This window comes from Myotis daubentonii, chromosome X, assembly GCF_963259705.1.
Source record: "Myotis daubentonii chromosome X, mMyoDau2.1, whole genome shotgun sequence".
Lineage (NCBI taxonomy): Eukaryota > Metazoa > Chordata > Mammalia > Chiroptera > Vespertilionidae > Myotis > Myotis daubentonii.
The window spans coordinates 101,634,144-101,644,196 of NC_081861.1; positions in this window are offsets into that span (position 1 = coordinate 101,634,144).

The following is a 10,053-nucleotide window of genomic DNA, read 5'->3' on the forward strand; positions in this document are numbered from 1 at the left end:
TCCAGGGAGTAAAGATTATGTAGCTTAAGCATGATTGTTCATAGTTAAAGTGATTAATTACCCGCCTGGCACTTAGTTGAGGGGTTTTATTCCCTCCCTAACTTCAGGGGAAAATCCCTACCTGGGGATTCAACCTTTCTCAGAGAGGTGACCTTGGTTAAAACACAGCGCCAAGAAGGTGAGCAAACATATTAAAAACCGTATGCCGCCGAACCGGTTTGGCTCAGTGGATAGAGCGTCGGCCTGCGGACTCAAGGGTCCCAGGTTCTATTCCGGTCAAGGGCATGTATGTTGGTTGTGGGCACATCCCCAGTAGGGGGTGTGCAAGAGGCAGCTGATCGATCTCTCTCATCGATGTTTCTGACTTTCTATCCCTCTCCCTTCTTCTCTGTAAAAAATCAATAAAATATATATTAAAAAAAAATGGAGAAGGATCTCTGTTTAAAAAAAAAAAAAAAAAAAGAACCGTATGCCATATATGCCAGGTCCCTTGAAACAGCAAGGATGGACCGGCTCCCGGCATAACTCAGTGACACAGACAATAGAGGGATGAAGGCCTGTGGGGAGTGGGGGGCAGTGGCTGACTGGGAGAGAGGTCAATGGGGAGAGAGGGGATATACATAATACTTTCAACAATAAAGATTGTTTTACAAAGAATAAACTTTTTTCTTTTTCTCAATAACTAAAAAAGAAGATAAATTTAAAAAGGTAAAAAGCAAGGAAAGGGAAAAACTAAAAAAAGGAAAAAAGAAAAAGGAAGTAAAAAGGAGAAAAGAAAAAAAGGAGAAAAAAAATTTTTAAAGTGAAGTGATGTTCATTTCTGCTGAGTTTAATGCCATGTGGGAGCTCACTTTGCACCCCACTCTTCTGTTCTGTCAATTCTGGGCTTCCTGTTAGGTACTTAGGTGCTAACCACTGTCAGGCACTGTGTTTTGGCTTTTTGGCAACCTGCTTGAAGTTCCAAGCAATCCACAGATCCACCGCTTGTGTCTGTCTCCACAGGCCTTGGCTGCAAACAGGAGGAGCCAATCTGCCCTCTAAAGTAGGTTTATTAGCAGTTGGGTCTCATGCTGTTGCAAATGGGACCCAGGACTGGGTCAGCAAATTTCCCCTGGTTCCCCAGTTCTGCCTCTGCCCGCCTTTGCTTGCTTGCCAGCTGTCAATCTTAATAACTCAAAACTCTGCTTCTTTAGGTGGGGGAGGTGCTGTTTAGCTTTCAGGAAATATGGTAAGTGTGTTTTTCTGTCCAAGAGCTACTCCTCCATGCACTCATCCCTTGACCAAAATATTACTCATCCCTTGACCGGACAGAGATCCTTGTATGGAAACCAATGGGGTTGGCTGGAAACGTGGAGTTTCATCAGCTCTCCCATGTGGGAGAAAAATATCACTCTGGTCCCCAGGGTAGTGGGACGGGGAGGGGGGGCCCTCCTGAAATCCAGTCAATGAAGACTCTTTTCAGTGGTTCTCAACCTTCCTAATGCCGTGACCCTTTAATACAGTTCCTCATGTTGTGGTGACTCCCAATTTCATTGTTACAAATTGAACATAATTAAAGCATAGTGATTAATCAAAAAAACAATATGTAATTAAATATGTGTTTTCCGACGGTCTCAGGCGACTCCTGTGAAAGGGTCGTTCGACCCCCAAAGGGGTTGCGACCTACAGGTTGAGAACCGCTGCTTTAGACTGTTCAAATCCCTAAGCTTGGCCTCTGCATTTGTTTCCTCTGAAAAGCTCAAAATGCAGGGTGTGGCAGGCAGGGCTACTGAGGGTGGGGCGGGCTGCATCACTTAAGGGTTGTTTTTTTTCCCTTTACTTACCCTATACCTGCTGGGAGCGGCTAGCTCCTCTCAGAAAAAATGGCCTAGGACCAAATGCTCCTGGTTGCTGTTTGTTTTCTTTTTTGTTTTCTTTGTTTTGGGGTTTTGGGTTTATTTATCTTTATTGTTGAAGGTATTACACATGGCCCCTTTTTCCCCCACTGACCTCTCCCAGCCAGCCACTGCCCCCACCCCAGGCCTTCATACCCCTATTGTCTGTGTCCATTAGTTATGCTAATATGCATAGAAGTTCATTGGTTGACCTCTCCCCAGCCACCCACCCTCCCCTGCCTTCCCTCTGAGGTTTGACAGTCTGTTAGATGTTTCTATGTCTCTGGATCTATTTTTGTTCATCAGTTTATGTGGTTCATTATATTCCACATATGAGGGAGATCATGTGATACTTATCTTCCTCTGACTGGCTTATTTCACTTAGCATAATGCTCTTCAGGTTCATCCATGCTGTTGCAAATGGTAAGAATTCCTTCTAATTTTTTTTTTTTTACAGCTGCGTAGTATTCTATTGTGTAGATGCACCACAATTGTTTATCCACTATACTGCTAATGGCAACTTGGGCTGTTTCCAAATCTTAGCTATTGTAAATTGTCATGCTATGAACATAGGTGCATATATCCTTTCTGATTGGTGTTTCTGATTTCTTGGAATATATTCCTGGAAGTGGGATCACTGATTAAAATGGGAGTTCCATTTTTAATTTTTTGAGGAAACTCCATACTTTTCTCCACAGTGGCTGCTCCAGTCTGCTTTTCTACCAGCAGTGTATGAAGGTTCCCTTTCTCCACATCCTTGCCAACAACACTTGTCCTTTGTTGATTTGTTGATCATAGCCATTGGGACAGTTGTGAGGTGGTACCTCATTGTTACTTTGACTTGCATCTCTCAGATGACTAGTGATCTTGAACATTTTTTCATATGCCTCCTTTTGTTAAGTTGTATGAGTTCCCTATAAATTTTGGAGATTAATTCCTTATCAGATGTATCATTGGCAAATATATTCTCTGATGCAGTCAGCTCTCTTGTTATTTGTTGGTGGTATCTTTTGCTGTGCAGAAGTTTTTTATTTTGATCTAGTCCCCTTTCTTTATTTTCCCATTAGGTTCAATGGCCTTAGGAGATGTATCAGTAAACACATGGCTACAAGAGAGTTTTCTACTTATTGTTTCTTCTAAGATTTTTATGGTTTCATGTCTTACATTTAAGTCTTTTATTTGTTTTGAGTTTATTTTTGTGTATGGTGTAATTTGGTAGTCTAGTTTCATTTTTTTACATATATCTGTCCAATTTTCCCAAAACCAATTATTGAAGAGACAGTATTTACTCCACTGTATATTTTTGCCTCCTTTGTCAAATATTAATTAAGCATAATGGCTTGGGTCCATTTCTGGGTTCTCTGTTCTGGTCATTGATCTATATGCCTCTTCTTGTGCCATTATCAGGCTGTTTTAAATATAGTGATTTTGTAGTATAACTTGATATCTGGTATTGTGATCCCTCCAACTTTGTTCTTCTTTTCCTTCTTTTTTGGTTCTACATAAATTTATGGAGTATTTATTCTAGAACTGTGAAATATGCTGTTGGTATTTTAATTGGGATTGTATTGAATTTATAGATTGCTTTGGGTAGTATGGACATTTTAATGACATTGATTCTACCAATTTATGAACACGGCATGTATAAACAACTTCCACTTGTTTATATCTTCCTCAATCTCTTATTTCAATGTCCTGTAGATTTCAGAATACAGATGTTTTACCTCCTTGGTTGAGTTTATTCCTAAGTATCTTAATTTTTTTTTGCAATGGTAAGTGATATTGTTTGTTTAGTTTATCTTTCTGAAAGTTCATTATTGGTGCATAAAAATGCCATACATTTCAGGGTGTTAATTTTGTATCCTGCTACATTGCCTAATTCATTTATTAAATCTAGTAGGTTTTTGATGGATTATTTAGGATTTTCTATGTATAATACCATGTCACCTGTGAATAATGAGTTTACTTCTTCTTTTCAAATTTGGATACCCTTTATTTCTTCTTCCTATCTGATCGCTATGGCTAGCACTTCCAGTACTATGTCAAACAGGAGTGGTGAGAGTGGGCATCCCTGACTTTTTACTGTTCTTAGGGGAAATGTCTTTCGTATTTGCCCATTGACTATGATGTTTGCTATAGGTTTGTCATATAAGGCTTTTGTTATATTGAGGTATGATCCCTCTGTTTCCACTTTGCTGAGTGTTTTTATCAAAAGTCAGTGTTGGGCCCTAACCAGTTTGGCTCAGTGGATAGAGTGGCGGCCTGCAGACTGAAAGGTCCCAGGTTTGATTCTAGTCAAGGGCATGTACCTTGGTTGTGGGTACATTCCCAGTAGAGGGTGTGCAGGAGGCAGCTGATTGATATTTCTCTCTTATTGATGTTTCTAACTCTCTATCCCTCTCCTTCCTCTCTTTAAAAAAAATCAATAAAATATATATTTTTTAAAAAGTGTTGGATTTTGTCAAATGCTTTTTCTGCATCAATTGGTATGATCATGTGGTTTGTGTCTTTCAGTTTGTTTATGTGAAGTATCACATTTATTGATTTGCAGATATTGTACCAGCCTTGCATCCCCAGAATAAAACCCACTTGGTCATATTGTATGATCTTTTTAATGTATTACTGGATGCTATTTGTTAATGTTTCGTTGAGGATTTTAGCATCTATGTTCATCTAAGATATTGGCCTGTAATTCTCTTAATTTTCAGTGTTTTTATCTGGTTTTAGGATTAGAGTAATGCTTGTTTCATAAAAAGACCTTGAAAGTGCTCCTTCCTCTTGAATTTTTTGTAATCGTTTGAGGAGGATTGGTGTTAGTTCTTTTTTGGATATTTGGTAAAACTCCCCTGTGAAGCCATCCAGACCAAGGCTTTTGTTTGCTGGAAGTTTTTTATTTTTTTACTGCTTCAATTTCATCAGTAGTTACCAGCCTATTCATGTTTTTTTATTCTTCCTAAATGAGTTTTGGATGATTTATTTTATTAGGAATATGTCTGTTTCATCAACTTTGTTGGAATGGAGTTGTTCATAGTATTTTTTTATGGACCTTTGTGTTTCTGTGGGGTCAGTTGTTACTTCACCTCTTTTGTTTTTGATATTGTTTACTTGGGTCCTCTCTGTTTCTTGGTGAGTCTTGTTAGTGGTTCATCAGTCTTGTTTTATCCTTTCAAAGAGCCAACTCTTGATTTCATTGATCTTTTGTATTGTTTTTGTCTCTATGTCATATATTTCCACTCTGATCTGTAGTATTTCCTCTCTTTTACTTACCCTGGGCTTTTCTTACTGCTCTTTTTCTAACTCTTTAAGTTGTAGGGTTAGATAACTTATTATAAGTTTTTCTTCTTTTTTGATGTAGGCCTGTAGTGCTATGAACTTCCCTCTCAGGATTGCCTTCACTGTGTCCCATAAATTTTGGATTATTTCCTTTTCATTGTAATTTGTTTTCAGGATGTTTTTTATTTCTTCTTTGATTTATTTGGTAACCCACTCATTGTTTGATAACATGCTGTTTAGACTCCAGGTGTTTGATTGTTTTTTTTATTGTTTTCATTATAGTTGATTTCAAATTTTATGCCATTGTGATCTGAGAAGATGCTTGATGTGACTTCAATCTTCTTGAATTTGTAGACACTTAGCTTTTTTCCTAACATGTGGTCTATCTTTGAAAATATCCTATGTGCACTTGAGAAGGATGTATATCTCATAACTTTGGGGTGAAAAGTTCTGTAGATGTCAAATAGTTCCATCTGATCTAGTAAGTCATTTAGGATTGCTGTTTCCTTGTTGATGTTGATTTTTTTTTTGTCTAGAAGATTTATTCAGTGATATTAATGGCATAATAAAGTCCCTTACTATGATTGTATTGCTGTCAATCTCTTCCATGATATCTTCCAGAAGTTTTTTTATGTTTTTGTATGTCCCTGTAGTGGGTGCATGTATGTTCACCAGAGTTATATCCTCTTGTTGTGTTGATCCCTTTAGTATTATGGCCTTCCTTATGTCTTGTTATGGCCTTCACTTTGAGTCCAATTTTGTCAGATATAAGTATTGCTACCCCACCTTTTTTTCATTTCCATTTGCCTCAAAAAATTTTTCCACGCTGTAAGAGTTTTTGTTCTGAGGGGGGATCTCTTGTAGACAGCATATATATGGGTCATGTTTTCTTATTCATTCAGCTACCCTATGTCTTTTAATTGGAGCATTTAATCCATTTACATTTAAGGTTATTATTGATAAGTATTCTTTTCTTGCCATTTTTATTTTTTATGCCTGTGTTCCTCCCTCTCTTTCCATTTCTTCTTCTTACAATAGTCCCTTTAGGATTTCTTGCGTTGGTGGTTTGGTGGTAATGAACTCCTCTCGCCTCTTTTTTGCCTGCAAAGCTCCTAATTTCACCTTCAATTTTGAATGATAGCCTTGCTGGATAGAGTAGTCTTGTATTCAGTCCCTTGATTTTCATTACTTTGTATACTTCGTGTCACTCCCTTCTGGCCTGATGTGTTTCTATTCAGAAATAAGCTGATAGTCTAATGCAGCCATGGGCAAACTACGGCCCGTTTGAAATGAATAAAACTAAAAAAAAAAAGACCGTACCCTTTTATGTAATGATGTTTACTTTGAATTTATATTAGTTCACACAAACACTCCATCCATGCTTTTTTTCCGGCCCTCCGGTCCAGTTTAAGAACCCATTGTGGCCCTCGAGTCAAAAAGTTTGCCCACCCCTGGTCTAATGGGAGATCCATTGTAGGTAACTTTCAGTCTCTCACTTTCAGCCTTTAATATTCTGTCTTTTTCTTTAATATTTTCCCTTTTAATTATGATGCGTCTTGGTGTGGCTCTTTTTGGGTTCATCTTTTTTGAGACTCTGTGTGATTCCTGGACTTGTGTGACTTTTTTCTTCCCCAAGTCAGTTACGTTTTCTGGCATTATTTCTTCAAACAGGCTTTCTATTCCTTGCTCAACTTCTTCTTTTTCTGACATTTCTATTATGCAGAAGTTGTTTCATTCCATGTTGCCGTAAAGCTCCTTTAAACTCTCCTCCTGTTTTTTTAATTTTTTCCCAATTGCTGCTCTGATAGGGTGGTTTTCCTACCCTATGTTCTAACTCACTGGTTTGGTCCTCAGCTTCTTCTTGTCTACTCTTGATACCTTCCACAGTGTTTTTTATTGCAGTTATGTCATTCTTCATTTCTTATTGATTCTTATTCATGTTGGTGTATTTTTCATTCAGCTCATAATTTTCATTGAGTTTCTTGTAATTCTCCTTCAGATGTTTGAGCATCCTTATAACCATTACTTTGAATTCTTTATCTGGCATATTACTTGCCTCTATTTCATTTGGTTCCTTTCCTGGCAATTTTTTCTTTTCTTTCCTTTGGGGATTGTTTCTATGTCTCTCCATTTTTGCTGTTCCTTTGTATTTGTTTCTATGTCTTAGACCAAACTTCTATGCCACTCAGCTTTTTTTGGTGTGGTCCTATGTAGTAGGTATTTTGTGGGACCCAGTGGTGCAGTCTCTCAGATCTTCCTAGCTGGTTGTTCTAGGACAGTGGTTGCCAACTGGTGGCCTTGGACCACTGGTGATCTGTGAGGTCCAAAAGGTTGGCAACTGCTGTTCTAGGAAAACCCCCTACCTGAGTTATTTGGGTTCTCCTGATGTAGTTGGGTCTTGAATGTTATTGTACTATTCATGGATGGAGTCTCTTCACAGGTTGTCTGACTATGTGACTCACTTCCAATCTCATTGTGTAGGCTGTTGTATATGTGTTGGCCAAACAGAACAAAATACAAGACAAAACATGACACGGTGAAACAAAATAAGAATGTACACTTTACCCCTAGAGCACTAACAAAAGCAACCACCAGAGAAGAGAGAATTAGGAAAGAGGTAAGAAAAGAAGGATGATAGAAAAAAAGAATGACAAATTATGGGGAGAAAACACAATAAAACAAACAAACAAGAAAGACAAAAATCAACAAGAAAATGGGGGTGAATGGAATATGTAGATGCAAAGCTTAAATAAAGAAAATAAGAATAAAGAGTTAGAGGAATAGGGGAAGGGAACCAGTTTAGAATAAAGGAGAGAGAGAAAAAAGGAAAAGACAAGAAGAAAACAAAAAAAGAATTTGAAAAGACAAATAGAGGAGAAAGCAGATAGACCTAAATTGAGGAAGAGAAAAAAAAAAGATAAGATGTCAGGAGAGAAAGAAAAGAGGGAAAGAAAAAAATTTGGTGGTGAGAAAAAGAAAAGAAAAAGAAAAGTTGAGTGGGGGTAGGGAAGCAGAAAATTAGATATGTGTGGACGAAAGGGGCCATACGCTGACCTGACAAGCTCAGGGAAGGCCTGCGTGGCAGCCTAGCAGACTCAGAGACCTAAAATAACCACAAAGGATGGTCTGAAATTAAACTTTGACTAAAAGCAGTTATGGTGGGCAGTTATGTCCTAGGCCGGTATCTTCACTGACAAGATCAACTTTGATCCTTACTGAGCCCATTTGCCTTTTTGCCTCTAAGATAACATTCCCTTGAAGTGTCTGGGTAACTTGTAACTTCCCTTTTTCTGGAACCCCTGGGGCATAACCAAATGTTCTGGGCACCAGGACAGATACTATAAATTCCTTCATTATCATGTTAATTGATCCTGCACCCACCTAAGTATGTGTCCATCATTTTACTTTTTATTCTATCACAGAGGTTTCCCCCACTTCGCTTAATCCCACCTCCTTAAATCTGTCACCAATGAATTTCATGTATAAATACGGATGTAACCCTGCCATTCTCCGGAGCACTATCTCAATTCATTGAGGTTCTGCTTCCCAGCATATGTCGATAGTTTGGCTCAAATAAACTCACAAAAATTCTTTACAGGTTTCAATGGTTTTTTTATGTTAACATATGTGAATGAAACCACAGAGACTAGAATAATAACTAGTCAAGAAAGAAGATAACTTTAAAAGGGGGAAAGAGCAAGAGGAACACTAAAAAGGAGAAAAGAGAAGAAAAACTGGAGGGAAAAAGAGAAGAAAGAAAAAAAGAAAAGAAAAAAGTTATGAAAAGGGAAAAAGGAAGTGACGTTTCTTTCAGCTGAGTTTCATGCCCCCTGGGAGTTCACTTCAGACACCACTTTTCTGTTCTGTCTGCCAATTCTGAGCTTCTTATTAGGTACTTACCCGCTAACCCTGTCCAGCACTACCTTTTGGCTTTTAGCAACCTATTTGAAGCTCCAGGCATTCCACTAATCCACCAATCCACCACTTGTGTCTGTCTCCACAGGCCTTGGCCACAAGCAGGAGGAGTCAACCTGCCCTCTAAAGTAGGCTAGTTAGTCACATGGGGCTCAGAGCTGGTTCAGCACAGTTCTGCTGGCTCCTCAGGCTTCGCCTCTGACCAACTTTGCTTGTCAGCCAGCTATCAATCTTAACCACTCTAAAGTCTGTTTCTGACAGGGCTTTGGGGGTGGGGGAGTGATGTTTAGCTTTCAGGGAGTATGGTGGGTGTGTTTTTCTTCCCCAGAGATACTACTCTGAGAGTGTTCCAAGATATTACTCTTCCCTTGTCTGGACAGAGATCTTTGTGAAATAGAAATTTTAGGGGAATATAGGCAGGTTTAGGGAATTTTTAGAATTGGGGGTTCATGAAAAATAAACATGGCTACCGACTGGGAGAAGTTACTTTTCCATAATACAAGGGAAACTAGGAGAATTTACATTTCCATAACACAAGGGAGCAGCAACAGTTACATTTACATAAGACAAGAGAGCTGAGGGAAGGTACATTTCCATAACACAAGGGAGTGGCAACAGTTACATTTACATAAGAAAAGGGAACTGAGAGTAGCAAAGAAGTCTATATTTACAAAATAAAGAAAGAAGAAAGCCCAGAAAGAATAGGAGAACAATGAGGGAGCAGGGCATCACATGTCCTATGTGATGTTTGACCTTTGAGCTCAGGGGTTACTATAATAACCAATTCAAAGGGGAATATTGACCAATCAGAGGGGATATCAGGGCACAGGAATAGTAGCCTTTATAAACCATGGAAACAGGAAATTGGTGGGACCCTTTCCCCCTCCTCACATGGGAGTCCGTTCTGTGGGACTCTTTTCCCCTCCCCACATGGAAGTTTGTACTTGTTATTCAATAAATCTCCACCTTTGCTATACCATCTTCTGTTCAT